This window comes from Bubalus bubalis, chromosome 10 (genome assembly GCF_019923935.1).
Source record: "Bubalus bubalis isolate 160015118507 breed Murrah chromosome 10, NDDB_SH_1, whole genome shotgun sequence".
NCBI classification, from domain to species: Eukaryota; Metazoa; Chordata; class Mammalia; order Artiodactyla; family Bovidae; genus Bubalus; species Bubalus bubalis.
In genome coordinates this window covers 11133883-11150449 of record NC_059166.1, presented here as the reverse complement: position 1 = coordinate 11150449, position 16567 = coordinate 11133883, and the positions used below count along the sequence as shown (strand labels likewise).

The 16567-nt window shown below is 40.6% G+C and overlaps 1 long non-coding RNA gene across 1 annotated transcript in view; it reads right to left on the bottom strand.

The window, feature by feature from the left end:
- LOC112587339 overlaps positions 1–4668 on the bottom strand; it is a 116205-nt gene extending 111537 nt beyond the window's left edge. Inside the window, exon 1 of the long non-coding RNA XR_003111831.3 lies at positions 4329–4668. This is a non-coding gene — a long non-coding RNA (uncharacterized LOC112587339). The remainder of the gene's footprint in view (positions 1–4328) is intronic.
- Between the last annotated feature and the right edge of the window lie 11899 nt (positions 4669–16567).

Here is a 16567-nt window from a genome sequence, read left to right as displayed (position 1 = left end):
CTCGCCAAGGAATCTTCCCAACCCAGGAATCGAACCCTGCAGCTCCTGCAGCTCCTGCACTGCAGGTAGATTCTTTAATCACTAAGCCACCAGAGAATCCTTTAGGAGACAATGTAATAGCATTTAAAAGCAGAGGTTTTCAAGTAAGGCATATGCAACTCAGAGCAAATCCACAGACCGATCTTACCTTCAAGCCTTCATTTATACCCTGGGGTCACTAGGAGTCGGACACGAAGCGACTTAGCAGCAGCAGCAACAGCAGTAATAATGGGATTATCTACATTGTAGGGAATGCATATAACGTGCCTAGAGCAGGGCCCAGCATTAGTGAGCAGAGGCAGATATACACACACATGTACCAGCAAGAAAGAACCTTAAATCTAGCCTTCTTTACAAAGTCAGTCTCAATCATTCATTAAATATTTACTGAGCACTTACTGAGGGTCAAACTGGGCTAAATAACAGGATACAAGATAATTAAGACATGGCTTCTGTCCTCAAGGAGTTCACAGCCCAGCACACGGAACAGATGTGAGCACAGCCTGGACTGTTCTCTGAGCAACAAAGCACATGAGTAGTGAGTGCTGGGAAGAGTCACATTAGGGAAACTTACACAGGGAGTAGTGTTTTAGGATCAAATCTTTCAAATAATTTTTAACTTTTTAATTTTAGAAGTATACCACTTCAGTATTAAAAAATTCAAAACACATAAGCAAAACAGAGAAAAATAAATTAAAACCGTGTGTGATACACAGGGCCAACAGATAAATGATTTTTAGCATTTTTATATACTTGCATAATCTTTATATATATATGGTATGCATGGAAAGTTGCTTCAGTCATGTCAGACTCTTTGTGACCCTACGAACTGCAGCCTGCCAGGCTCCTCTGTGAGATTCCCCAGGAAAGAATACTGGAGTGGGTTGCCATTCCCTCCTCCAGGGGATCTTTCTGACCCAGGGATTGAACCTGGGTCCCTTATGCCTCCTGCCTTGGCAAGCAGGCTCTTTACACTAGTACCACCTGGGAAGCCATATATATATATATATATATATATATATATATATATATATGGTGGGCTGCCATCTATGGGGTCGCACAGAGTCGGACACGACTGAAGCAACTTAGCAGCAGCAGCAGCAGTGAGGAATATATGATACAAACTATTTTGTAATCTCATTTTTTTCACTTAAAAATATAGCCTGAACTGTCTTCCATATTAAGAAATATGAAAATAAGTACAACTTTCAAAGTGACTGCATAGTATTTTACCATAAATGCATATGTAATTGGGGGGGGGGGGGGGGGGAGAGTGTGGCTTCCCTGGTGGCTCAACAGTAAAGAACCTGCCTGCCAATGTAAGAGGTACAGGTTCGATTCCTGGGTCAGGAAGATCCCCTGGAGAAGGAAATGGTTACCCACTCCAGTATTCTTACCTGGAGAATCCCATGGTGAGAGGAGTCTGGCAGGTTGAAGGCCATAGGGTCGCAAAGAGTCAGACATTACTTATTGACTAAACAACAAAAACTATCTTTCTTGTTGCCTGATTGTTTCTGTACAGTCATATCATACCACTCTCCTTCTTTAAAAAAAAAAAAAAAACCTTCTAGTTCCCATTAAATGAGAATGTCCAGCATAACTCAGTTGAAAACCACCAGTGAAAGTGAAGTCACTCAGTCATGTCCAACTCTTTGCGACGCCATGGACTGTGGACCACCAGGCTCCTCCGTCCATGGGATTATTGCTTTTGTTGTTTAGTTGCTAAATCATGTCCAACTCTTTGGTGACCACATGGACTGTAGCCCACCAGGTTCCTCTGTCCATGGGATTTCCCAGGCAAGAATACTGGAGTGGGTTGCCATTTCCTTCTCTAGGGGATCTTCCCAACCCAGGGTTTGAGCCCACATCTCCTGCTTGGCAGGTGGATTCTTTATCCCTAAACCACCTGGGAAGCCCAACAAGGAGGATAGATCCCAGCAAAAAGAACTCCAAGGGCATCAGTATTCCAGTTGGAGTCAAAGAGGGGCTGAATTAAGGCAGCAGTGGCCAGACGGGGAAGGACCCAGCTGGAGACTCATGGATTTGAACTTACAGGACTTACAGGGCTGACCATGGGGTACTGAGTCAGAAGATGGTTGTGCCTTGATGGGGTGTTATCAAGAGAGAACCCGAGAACCCTGGGTTTGGGGACACATGAATATTATTAATTTCTTTTAGAACACATTGAGGTGGAAGGGCATGGGACACTCTGACCTGGGGATGATCTGTTGCCAAGCCAGTGTCTCCAGATCATGTCTAGGGTGAAGTGGCTTTGAAAATCTTCACGGGATGTACACAGTGAAGCTTTAGGCATGAAGAAGACCATCCAGGAATGGTGTGTTAGGATACTGACCCATAGGTGAGAACGGGTCATATGAGAGGAATGGTACAAGCTAAGAGGGACCTAGAGGAGAATATCTCAAACTCTGCTAGAGTGCACTCATTAAAAATGGAGGGAAAGACCTCTATAGTCACACAAGTTTGAAAACACAGAGGTGAGGTTTTAAGTGGGGCTCTTCGCTGTAGGACAACTCAGAGGCTTTGCTGCTCATTAGAATGGTGCTTCTTCAAGAGATAAAGGTGGTGGATGGCATCTCCCAGACTTCTGCAACCACAGAATTCTTTCCACATGGGAAACCTGCTAACAACTGGGAGATCCCCTGCGTTCTGCAAAAGCATACAGGAAATGCTGACCAAAAGAAACGCAGCAGGCACTATGCACAGCCCCAAGCTCAATTACTCACAGTAACAAAACAAAGCAGCTAATTTACTTTGTCTGCAAAATAGGTCAAATTCCAAAGGGAGAAAAGCAATAAAGGCGAGGAGTCCTTTAGTGCCATATTTTCATTAGTTCCAAGAGTCACACTTGTTTACATTTTACTCTCTGAAATTCAAAATCAGGATGTCTCTAGGTGGTATACAACAATCTCTGTCTGACCTGTGGCAATCATGACAGGGTTTTCATTGCCCAGGTGTGACCCAACATCAACAACTTGGAAAAAAATTCCTGGAAAATGAGAAAGGCACTCTTGTAAAGAGCCTACAATCTTTGGTTGGGGAGCTGGGTCTGGGGTGGTAACTAAATGATGAGCCCCATTCCTGACCTAGAAGTCCAAGCCAGGTGAAGGGCCCTGCACCATGGCTTTGGGTTATCTTACAGATTCTTTAAGAAACAACAACCATCATTGTCTTCAAAGGAAGAGGCTGATATACACACAAACAAGGACGATGAATGAAAAGGGATGCAGAAGAACTGGCCTTTGGATGGGAAGAAACATTAGAATACCACAATTACTCAGTTCCCTTATGTTTTCCTTCCTTCTGTAGGCAAAAGAATGATAAATGATTAATTAAAAAAAAATCCTATATCTAAGTCCAAAGACTTTAAATGAGTATAAAATGAATTCTAAGTGGTAAGACAGCATCGTATCAATGTTTCATGGGCAGCAATCTTTCCTTCTCAGTGGCATATAAAATAATGGAGCATTTTAAGTCAATTGTGACTTAGAATTAATGAAATGGATAACTGGTTTTTAATAAGTGTATTTTAGCCAATCCTTTCGCTCTAAAACATTTTGCAATTCATTCTTAAATGGCTAAAATTCCCAAGGAATTTCAACTAACTACCATTAGAGTGAAATTTTGAGAATAGCCCTTGGATCCCTTATTCTTCAGGATTTCAAAATCATGCATCTCCTTTTCCTGGAAACCTCAAGCCAGTGACCTCCTAAAGCAACATCTCTGTAACAGGCTTCTGTTTCTAAGCTGTCCTGGACAACAAAGCTTTGCACTAGACCAATTCCCTGAAGAAAACCCAGCTTCCCCTTCTAAGTTTTTGTTTTCCTCTACAATTCTCTTTTTATAGTTGGAGTCAGTGGTGAGGCCATTCGGCCTCAGCTGATCTCAATTAAATCCTCTGTGTGAAGCAGGGGGTAGGGGTGACCTGGCGCTATCTCTCGCCTCTTCATTTCCTTTCTATAAAACAAGGGGATGAGATGAGACATTCTCCAGGTCCCTAAAGCATTAACATTCTACATTTTATGTTGACTTCTCAAAACAATCAAATGTATTCTTGATATTTAATTTGCATTTTATACAAACAAGTATATTATACTCACAATTAACCATTTTGCATTAATAAGCAGATACCGTTCCTTACAACTCTCAGAGAATACTGCCAAATATGGAAACACTCTGCAAATTAACATTTTTCAGAAGGTCATGTAACATATACTAGTGCCTCTCTGAATTATTTGACTTCTGTGTTTTAAAACGGTATTTGTTCTCACCTTGAAAGTAACTGGAGTGCCAGGTCTTAACAAAAGAATCATTCCAAGTTGAGATGGGCAGCTGTGATGATGTTAACCATTTATATGATTAACAGCGCATAAGATTGTGAAGTCAAGCTCCCGTCCATCTTCTTTGCTTGGTGTGCCTAGCACAGATCACGGTGCAATCATGTAGTAAGAGTCCAATGCGTGTGCATGCTCAGGTGCTTAGATGTGTCTGATTCTGCAACCCCATGGACTGTAGCCCGTCATGCTCCTCTGTCCATGGGATTTTTTCTGCCAAGAATACTGGAGTGGGTTGCCATTTCCTTCTTCAAAGAGTAAATGCTCAACACCTAGCTACTAAGTGGGGGAAAAAAAAAAAAAAGAATGATTCAGTGGCATTGAAACAGAAAACGATGGCAAAATGAATTTTTAAATGCCTATTACATGTGTATTAATAGTATAAACTACTACAAACAAGAACAGGAGACTAATCTTCCTTCTGAATTTTGTTCCCTTGGGACATAGTTCAGAAACATGGTAACAAAACACACATCGTTATTGATCCTAGGGAAACAGGTGATTGATATTGAACTTTGTAGGACTATTTATCCTATACACATACAGGCATCTTCTCAATCACTAATTATAAACTGGACAGCCTCAACTGTAGCAAAAGGAAACTCCTAAACTGAATATTTTATTTTTAATTGTTGAAGACTCATTAGCACCTTGGGAGAAATACTGGAAAAATGTCAGATGGAGAACTGAACCTCTGAACGCTAGAATTAACTCTCCCAGTAAAATAATGTAAGCAGCTCCCCAAAGTCTGGTGGGAGGTGTCCTTTGGAGACAGAGAATTTACTTTTGCTAAGGAATAAAGTCTCTTCAAGAAAATCAGAGATATCAAGGGAACATTTCATGCAAAGATGGGCGCAATAAAGGACAGAAATGGTATGGACCTAACAGAAGCAGAAGATATTAAGAAGAAGTGGCAAGAATACACAGAAGACCTATACAAAAAAGATCTTAATGACCCAGATAACCACGATGGTGTGATCACTCACCTAGAGCCAGACATCCTGGAGTATGAAGTCAAGTGGGCCTTAGGAAGCATCACTATGAAGAAAGTTAGTGGAAGTGATGGAATTCCAGCTGAGCTATTTCAAATCTTAAAAGATGATGCTGTGAAAGTGCTGCATTCAATATGCCAGCAAATTTGGAAAACTCATCAGTGGCCACAGGACTGGAAAAGGTCAGTTTTCATTCCAATCCCAAAGAAAGGCAATGCCAAAGAATGTTCAAACTATCACTCAATTGTACTCATTTTACATGCTAGTAAAGCAATGCTCAAAGTACGTGAACCAAGAACTTCCAGATGTTCAAGCTGGCTTTAGAAAAAGCAGAGGAACCAGAGATCAAATTGCCAACATCCACTGGATCATAGAAAAAGCAAGAGAATTCCAGTAAAGTATCTACCTCTGCTTCATTGACTACACTAAAGCCTTTGACTGTGTGGATCACAACAAACTGTGGAAAATTCTTCAAAAGATGGGAATATACCAGACCACCATACCTGCTGCCTGAGAAATCTGTATGCAGGTCAAGAAGCAACAGCTAGAACTGGACAAGGAACAATGACTGGTTCTAAACTGGGAAAGGCTCTATATTGTCACCCTGCTTATTTAACTTCTATGCAGAGTTAAATAATATCATGCAAAATGCCAGGCTGGATGAAGCACAAGCTGTAATCAAGATTGCTGGAAGAAATATCAATAACCTCAGATACACAGATGACATCAGGAACATGAAAAAAGAAAGTGAAAAAGTTGGCTTAAAACTCAACATTCAAAAAACGAAGATCATGGCATCTGGTCCCATCACTTCATGGCAAATAGATGGGAAAACAATGGAAACAGTGACAGACTATATTTTCTTGGGCTACAAAATCACTGCAGATGGTGACTGCAGCCATGAAATTAAAAGATACTTGCTCCTTGGAAGAAAAGCTATGACAAAATCAGACAACATATTAAAAAGCAGAGACATTACTTTACCAACAAATGTCCATCTAGTCAAAGCTATCATTTTTTCCAGTAGTCATTTACAGGTGTGAGAGGTGGACTATAAAGAAAGCTGAGCACCAAAGAACTGATGCTTTTGAACTGTGGTGTTGGAGAAGACTCCTGGAAGTCCCTTGGACTGCAAGGAGACCAAATCAGTCAATCCTAAAGAAAATTAGTCCAAGTATTCATTGGAAGGACTGATGCTGATGCTGAAACTCCAATACTTTGGCCACCTGATACAAATAGCCAACTCATTGGAAAAGACCCTGATGCTGGGAAAGATTGAAGGCAGGAGGAGAAGGGGACAACAGAGGATAAGATGGTTGGATGGCATCACCGACTCAGTGACGTGAGTCTGAGTAAACTCTGGAGTTGGTGATGGACAGGGAGGCCTGGCATGCTGCCATCCATGGGTTTGCAAAGAGTCACACACAACTGAGTGACTGAACTGAATGGAAAGAATAAGCTGAAGACCTTGAGGTCTTATCTGACAGGGAGAGATGTATGTGGCCCTGGGGCATGTACTCAAGGAGCCTCTATCCGACCCCTGGAAGTTCACCAGGAGAGAAACAGGAAGGCTGAGATGCCTGCCCCATTGTAAGCAGAGAGCAAGGAGCCAGAGTAAAGCTGCCCAAGACTGTGGGGATGCCAAGACCATCAGGAAAGTGCCAAGTTACCCAGAGAAAAGGAGGACAAGGCGGTGTTTGAATTCCAGTACTTCCACTAGTTTGGTACTTTGAGGTCAAAAACCACTGGTATTTTTACTCAGGGACTTATTTATTCCTGATTTTGTATGTCTTGGAAAAAGGAGAATGACAGAAAAAATTACTTAACATTGGAGATGTACACCCAAATTTTTCTAATGTTTCCTGACTAGTTTGCTGAAATCCTAGAATTTTTATAAATTATCTTGCTCACCAAAGCTCAAGAAATTCTTCTACCAAACTAATCTGGAGACTCTGTCAAAACAAGCTCCTTCTCATATGTCAGCAACCGTGGGTCTTTCCATACTCAAAGTATATATATATATATTTAGGTGCAGAAAAATAAAAGAAATTGAGAGGTGGTAAGCAGAAGAGAATGTTATTCTGATATTTTTCTCTGAAGAAACATTTGAATTGGGAATACTACATCTATCACAACAATAGAAATGTGTACCTTTCTATTTCTATAATGTATAATCTCTACATTATACCAATATATTTACCATTTAGAGGTACTATCCTATAGACTTTTTGTCAGATTGGGTAATTTCATTGATCATACGTAATTAAATACTAGGGCTTCCCCGGTGGCTCAGATGGTAAAGAAACTTCCTTCAACATGGGAGACCTGGGTTGAATCCCTGGGTCAGGAATATCCTCTAGAGAAGGGAATGGCAATCCACTGCAGTATTCTTGCCTGGAGAATCCCATGGACAAAGGAGCCTGGCAGGCTACAGTTCAAGGGGTTGCAAAGCATTGGACACGACTGAGCAACTAACACACATACACAACTAAATATTACAAAGTTGAGTGACAGTTGTGACTTGATACTGTTATTCAAGTCATTGCCATACATCAGAGAGTCATATATGAACATATGCATATTCAGGATCCTAAAGGCAGCAGCACAGATTAAAAATTATGAGGCTAGTGATAGAGTTGGAGAGAGGTATGGGCTTCCCTGGTGGCTCAGCAGTAAAGAATCTGCCAGCCAATCTAGGAGACATGGGTTGGATCCCTGGGTTGGGAACATCCCCTGGAGAATGAAATGACAACCCACTCCAGTATTCTTGTCTGGGAAATCCCATGGACATAGGAGCCTGGTGGGCTACAGTGCACGGGGTCCCAAAGAGTCAGACATGACTTAATGACTAAACAACAACAACAAAATAGAAAAAAAAGATTTATCTCATCTGACAGCTCTAATACTCATTCATCCTGAGGGAAAAATAAATTCCACTACTCTATCGATTATTATTTCATAGGAGTCTAGGATATATATCTTCAGCAAGAGCTTCCGGTTCTTTTGTTGGAGTTAAGTTGGATAAGGGAAGAGATGCATGCAAGGACATGATGGCTTTCTACTCCATATGTGCATCACCTTTTCATCCTCCCTGCCTCTCTTCTGATGTGTGCCCTAGACAAGTTGGAAGCCATGCTGTGCTGAGGGCTGGAGGAAAAGGTTTAACTGATGGCCTCAGATCAGGACTACAGTCTTTTGTAAGCTTGTCTCTGTGTCTCCCCACACATGTCAGCTCAGAGAGGAGAAAGAGGCTGGAGCAGAGCACGTGCTGAATGGAAACTCAGCATGCTAGTCTCTTTTGACCCTGGCCTCCAGGGAGGAGATAAGGTAACCTTCCAAACTACCCCCTGAAAAACAAACGTGATGAACACTAACACATCTGAGCTAGAATAAGTCAAACAGAAAGACGTCACCAGCTCTGAGAGACCCAGGTATTTCTACACAGAGCATCTCCTGAAGAGCTTCAAATAAAGGCATAACAGATAAATGGGTAACCATGAGGCCAATATTACTTATCAAACTGGAGGAAGGGAAATTAGGATACACGTCAGAGTGGAAATTGAGAAAATTCAGAGCTTAACTACAATTCAATGCAGAGAGATTTATTTCTTTGTTCCCCAAAAATCATAGCTTAACCCAGTAATGGATTTTGTACACACATATATAAAATGTACTTCAACTGAGTAAAGCTTTTCAAATATGCAAATAAATTATGTCATTAAAAATAAACCCCTCTAGGTGCTCAAACCAGGAGAAGATTCCTAATCATTAATGAAAGAGCATTCCATGAGTCAGCAATAGCTATTCTATGGGCAAAAGATTAATTAAAGATAAATAAAAGTCCTGACTAGCTGCATATATATGCATAATTATATATTAAATTGTATTCTATATTATATTATTATATTATACAAATATATACAATTACATATTATTCTTTTATTAGTATATTATTTATATAATTAATATTATAATTAATATATTGTATATTATATATAATTGTATATAGTATAATGGTAATTGTATAATATATATTATATACACAATATGTCTTTAAAGGCAGACCATGCCCAGAACAATGTGGGAAATCACATGACATATGAATGTGACCCACTTACCTCTAGTTATGTTGTTGCATGCTTGTTCTAAGTCGCTTCAGTCATGTCCAACTATTTGCAACCATATGGACTGTAGCCTACCAGGCTCCTCTGTCCATAGGATTCTCCAGGCAAGAACACTGGAGTGGGTTGCCATTCTCTTCTCCAGGGGATCTTCCCAACCCAGGAATAGAACTTGCATCTCCTGTGGCTCCTGCATTGCAGACAGATTCTTTGCTGCTGAGCCACTGGAGACACCCAGTTAACTCAATATAGATTTGGGACACTTCAGCTTATTTGGGGGCTTCCCTGGTGGCTCAGCCAGTAAAGAATCCAGTTTATTTCATATTTAATATTACTACTAAATATTTCCATGACTGAAAAAAAGATATTTTATGTTTAAGTTTCTTTAATCTTTCAGGCATTTTCAAAACATCTGAACAAAATAAGCAAAATGATGAAACACTTCAAAGAAGGCAAGCTATAGCTCCCATTTCTTACAAAATTGGGAGAGGAGCTCTACACAATGAAGCAATTAATTTTTGGAGCAGCCTAGTTCAAAAAAATGCAGCTGCTGTAAAATGTGCAGTGATGTTTCTCTTCCATTTATTAAAGAGAAACTCTTGTGAAATGATAATTAGATTATTGAGCTATGAATGTAAAAAGGGAGGTGGAGAAAGATCTGAGCATGCATATGATCCAACGTGACTCTTGATATCAGATGACTATGTGAGCCTAGAAATGGCAAACTGTTCTCACTTTTTTGAATGGAGTTTTTTTGAATGCCACATAGTAGAGCAGCAAAAAGCAAAATGAATGATGTTTCATATTTCTATATACATTTGGCTCTTGATAAAATATAAAGGATTAAATTTACCTAAATTTGGGGGTTTTTGTTCTGTTTTGATGAATTAAATTTGATTTCTTACAGCAATTAATTTATATGAGAAAGCTTTCATTGGTATTTTAATCCAAACTCATATTGTATCTAATGAACTCCTACTAAAGCTCCCGCAGTAGATTATAATTTTAAAACTGCCTCATATTCACAATAGTGAGTCATCTTTGCCTTGAACACATAGCCAAAGTAGCTGTGTGTGACTCCAGCAAGTAATTAAAAAGTCCACAGGACTATTGGTTTCCAGTCTAATTTGTAAGGAGCTTGGAAGGTGTCACTTCCAATAAGAGGCCAGAGACCTGAGGTCACAGTGCAAACTGCTGTCTCAAAAATGGGAAAGATGCTGAAAATCGCAACTTACAGAGCAGAAAACTCCACAGCAACTACTACCGGCTTAGAAAAACCTGACCAATCATTGAGAAATTGCTGGAGGTTCATTGTAAACAACTCCAAGAGACAGAAACTCCCAGGGGGATCAGTCATCGGGGGGCTCCATATTTTTGTGAGTTTTGCCTCCAAAAGATGGACCAGGCTCTGACTATCAGAGGAAAAATTCCTTGTATCTGGGAGGTGGAGGGAAGAAGAAACCATTTAGGAACATGCTAGAACATTCTGGTTTTCTTAACAAAGACTTTCCTCAAAAGAAAACTATGTAAAGATCCTAAAATGTTGGGGTTTGATCAGCGCTTAAGTGACCTGGGGGAAGGGAAATACTAGCTCATTCAGGCTATCAGTTCAGTTCAGTTCAGTTATTCAGTCATGTCCGACTCTTTGCGACCCCATGAATCGCAGCACACCAAGCCTCACCTGTCCATCACCAATTCCCAGAGTTCACTCAAACTCACGTCCATCAAGTCGGTGATGCCATCCAGCCATCTCATCCTCTGTCGTCCCCTTCTCCTCCTGCCCCCAATCCCTCCCAGCATCAGAGTCTTTTCCAATGAGTCAACTCTTCACATGGTGGGCAAAGTACTGGAGCTTCAGCTTTAGAATCATTCCCTCCAAAGAACACCCAGGACTGATCTCCTTTAGAATGGACTGGTTGGATCTCCTTTCAGTCCAAGGGACTCTCAGGCGTCTTCTCCAACACCACAATTCAAAAGCATCAATTCTTCATCGCTCACTCACAGTCCAACTCTCACATCCATACATGACCACTGGAAAAACCATAGCCTTGACTAAACGGACCTTTGTTGGCAAAGTAATGTCTCTGCTTTTCAGGTTATTACATCCCATCAAAGAGGGTAGGAGACTAAGAAGCACTTGTGAAGTTCCTAGCCCAGAAGAACAGGCTCACTGAGAGACTAAAACCTAACCAGAGGGCAACGGAACACTTCCCTTCCCTACACTTCCCCTCCACATGACTAAAGGTCCATTTGCCACAGCTCCTCCTCCCCAATACACTGCCATGTACAGTCATCAAAAAATACTAGAAAACTGAATCCAATAATGTGTAAAAAGGATTATACACCATTCCCAAGTAGGATTTGTTCCAGGTATACAAAGCTTGTTCAACATTCAATTATCAACTAATGTAATCTATCACATCAACAGGCTAAAAAGGAAAAATCACATGAATGGATCAAAAAATTCATAACAAGCAATGAACAATATGCAACACTCATTCATGATAAAAATTCTCAATAAACTAGAAACAGAGGGGAACTTCCTCAACTTGATAAAGAATATTTCTAAAAACAAAAAAAAACCTATAATTAACATCAGACTTAATTATGAGAAACTCAAAATTATCCTACTAAGTTCAGGAATAAGGCAAGGATGTCCCCTCTACACCTCCTTTTCAGTGCCATCCTGGAAGTACTAGCTTAATGCAATAAGAGAAAAGAGTAAGACAAAAATATACAGATTAGGAAGGAGGAAATAAAACTTTGTTCATAGATGACATGATTGTCTATGTAGAAAATTTAAAAATTAATAATAGACAAAAAATACTACTGGAACTAATAAGTGATTATAGTAAAGTTGCAAGATATAAGGTTAATATACAAAAGTCAACTGCTTTCCTATATACTGACAATGAACCAGTAGAATTTGACATTTAAAACATAATACGTTTTACGTTAGCACTCCAGAGTTGAAATACTTAGGATATGGTTTTTCCAGTGGTCATGTATGGATGTGAGAGTTGGACTGTGGCTGAGCAATGAAGAATTGATGCTTTTGAACTGTGGTGTTGGAGAAGACTCTTGAGAGTCCCTTGGACTGCAAGGAGATCCAACCAGTCCATTCTGAAGGAGATCAGCCCTGGGATTTCTTTGGAAGGAATGATGCTAAAGCTGAAACTCCAGTACTTTGGCCACCTCATGCGAAGAGTTGACTCATTGGAAAAGACTCTGATGCTGGGAGGGATTGGGGGCAGGAGGAGAAGGGCAGGAGGAAAAGGGGACGACAGAGGATGAGATGGCTGGATGGCATCACTGACTCGATGGACGTGAGTCTGAGTGAACTCCAGAAGTTGGTGATGGACAGGGAGGCCTGGCTTGCTGCGATTCATGGGGTCACAAAGAGTTGGACACGACTGAACAACTGAACTGAACTGAACTGAGGTATAAATCTAATGATTTAACAAAAATTTCCACATTCACAGATAGAAAGGCAATACTGTCAAAATATCAGTTCTTCCTAAATTGACCTATAGATTCAATGCAATTTTTCCAGTGGTCATGTATGGATGTGAGAGTTGGACTATAAAGAAAGCTGAGCACAGAAGAATTGATGCTTTTGAACTGTGGTGTTGGAGAAGACTTGAGAGTCCCTTGGACTGCAAGGAGATTCAACCAGTCCATCCTAAAGGAGATTGTCCTGGGTGTTCATTGGAAGGACTGATGTTGAAGCTGAAACTCCAATACTATAGCCACCTGATACGAAGGGCTGACTCATTTGAGAAGACCCTGATGCTGGGAAAGATTGAGGGCAGGAGGAGAAGGGGACAACAGAGGATGAGATGGTTGGATGGCACCACCGACTCAATGGACATGAGTTTGGGTAAACTCCGGAAGTTGGTGATGGACAGGGAGGCCTGGTGTGCTGCAGTCCATGGGGTCGCAGAGAGTCGGACACAACTGAGCAACTGAACTGAACTGAATCCCAATCAAAATCACAGTAAGTTATTTTCAAATATTGACAAACTGATGCTAAAATATATGTGAAAAGGCAAGAGATGCAGAATAGCCAACACAATATTGAAGGAGAAGAATAAAATTGTAGGACTGACACTACTCAGCTTCAAGACTCACTTCATTAAAGCCACAGTAATCAATACAGTATTGGCAAGAGAATAGACAAATAATGAAACAGAACAGAGAACCCAGTAATAGACCCATGCAAAATTTTATTCAACTAAATATATTTATAGAAATAAAGAAAGAAAAGTTACCACAATGGAAAATAGTGCTGGAGGAGCTGGACATTCAAGTGGCAAAAAAAAAAAAAACTCTAGACAGACCTTACATTCTTCACAAAAATTAACTCAAAATGGTTCATAGATCTAAATGTAAAATGCAAAACTAGAAAACTGCTAAAATATAACAGAGGACAAAATCTAGGTAGGTAACTTTGGATTTGCCAGTGACTTTTTAGATACAACCCCAAAGGCATGATCTACAAAAGAAATAACTGATAAGCTGGACCTCATAAAGTAAAAACATCTGCTCTGCAAAGGACTGTGCTAAAAGAATGAGACTACAAGCCACAGACTGGGAGAAACTATTTGCAATAGATATATGTGATAAAGGACAGCTATCCAAAATATACAAAGAACTTTTAATTCAGAAATCAGAAAATGAATAAACCGATTTAAAAATGAGCAAAGCACCTGAACGTATGTTTCACAAAAGAAGATACACCGATGGCAAGTGAGCATATGAAAAAAAATGCTCAATATCATATATCGTTGTGGAAATGCAACTTAAAACAACAGAGATACCACCACCTATCTACTAGAATGACAAATATCCTAACACCACCAAATGTTGGTAAGGATGGGAGCAGTAAAAACTCTTACTCATTGCTGGTGGCAATGCAAAATGGTACAAGCTGGAATCAAGATTGCCAGGAGAAATATAAATAACCTCAGATATGCAGATGACACCACCCTTATGGCAGAAAGCTAAGAGGAACTAAAGAGGCTCTTGATGAAAGTGAAAGAGGAGAGTGAAAAAGCTGGCTTAACACTCAACATTCAAAAAACTAAGATCATGGCATCCAATCCCATCACTTCATGGCAAATAGATAGGGAAACAATGGAAACAGTGACAGACTTTATTTTCTTGGGCTCCAAAGTCAGTGCAGATGGTGACTATAGCCATGAAATTAAAAGATGCTTGCTCCTTGGAAGAAAAGCTATGACAAACCTAGACAGCATATTAAAAAGCAAAGACATTACTTTACCAGCAAAGGCCCATCTAGTCACAGAGAAGGCAATGGCACCCCACTCCAGTACTCTTGCCTGGAAAATCCCATAGATGGAGGAGCCCGGTAGGCTAGTCAGTCCAAGGGGTCACGAAGAGTCAGACACGACTGAGCGACTTCACTTTCACTTTTCACTTTCATGCATTGGAGAAGGAAATGGCAACCCACTCCAGTACTCTTGCCCGGAGAATCCCAGGGACAGAGGAGCCTGGTGGGCTGCTGTCTATGGGGTTGCACAGAGTCAGACATGACTGAAGCGACTTAGCAGCAGCAGCCCATCTAGTCAAAGCTATGGTTTTTCCAGTAGTCAATTATGGATGTGAGAGTTGGACCATAAAGAAAGCTGAGCAACAAAGAATTAATACTTTTGAACTGTGGTGTTGGAGAAGACTCCTGAGAGACCCTTGGACAGCAAGGAGATCAAACCTGTCAATCCTAAAGGAAATCAGTCCTGAATATTCTTTGGAAGCACTGGTGCTGAAACTGAAGCTCCAACACTTTGGCCACCTGATGCGAGGAACTGACTCATTGGAAAAGACCCTGATGCTGGGAAAGATTGAAGACAGGAGGAGAAGGGGACAACAGAGGATTAGATCGTTGGATGACATCACCAACACAATGGACATGAGTTTGAGCAAGCTCCAGGAGTTGGTTATGGACAGGGAAGCCTGATGTGCTGCAGTCCATGGGTTCACAAAGAGCTGGACACAACGGAGTGACTGAACTGAACTGAACAGCTATTTTGGAAAAACACATTGGCAGTTTCTTACAAAACTAAATATACTCTTACCACACAATCCAGCAATCACACTTCTTGGTATATAACCAAATAAGTTGAAAAATTAGGTTCACACAAAAACATGCACATGAATGTTCATAGCTTTATTCATAATTACCAAAACTTGGAAGTAACCAAGAGGTTCTTTGGTAAGTGAATGGATAAATAAACTGGTACATTTATACAATGGAAAATTATTCAGCACTAAAAAGAAATGAACTATTGAGCCGTGGAAAGACATGGACAAATCTTGAATACATTATCTGTAAGTGAAAGAAGCCAGTGTGAAAAGGCTACATACTGTAAAACCATGGCGATAATGCAAAGATCAGCAGCTGTAAGAATTGGGGTTGGGAGAGGAATGAACAGACAAAGCACAGAGGATTTTTAAGTGAAATCCTAAAAGCTTTTGTTTTTATTTTAGTGAAAATACTCTGCATGATACTATAACAGTGACTACACTTGCCAACACGCATTTGTACAACACCGAGAGAGAACCCTAAGGTAAACTACGGACTTCGGGTGAGAATGATGCATCAGTGCAGTTTCATCAGCTGGAACAAATGGAACACTTGGCATAGGATGGCAGCAGTGGGGAGGGCTGTGTGCACGCATGACCAGAAAGAATGGCAAATCCCTGAACTTTCCACTCGATTTTGCCGTGAACCTAAAACTGCTCTTTGCTGTTGTTTTTCAGTCGCTAAGTTGCGCCCTACTCTTTTGCAAGCCCACGGACTGTAGCCTGCCAGGCTCCTCTCTCCATGTGATTTCCCAGCAAGAATACAGAGGGGGTTGTATTTCCTTCTCCAGGGGATCTTCTCAACCCAGGGATCAAACCCGTGTCTCCTGCATTGGCAGGTGGATTCTTTACCACTGAGTCACCTGGGTAGCCCAAAACACTGCTCTGAAAATAGTCTACTTTTTAAAATTTTGTTTTAATAAATGTGTTTTATTTTTTTAAAGGGGGGGCCCACAGTGAG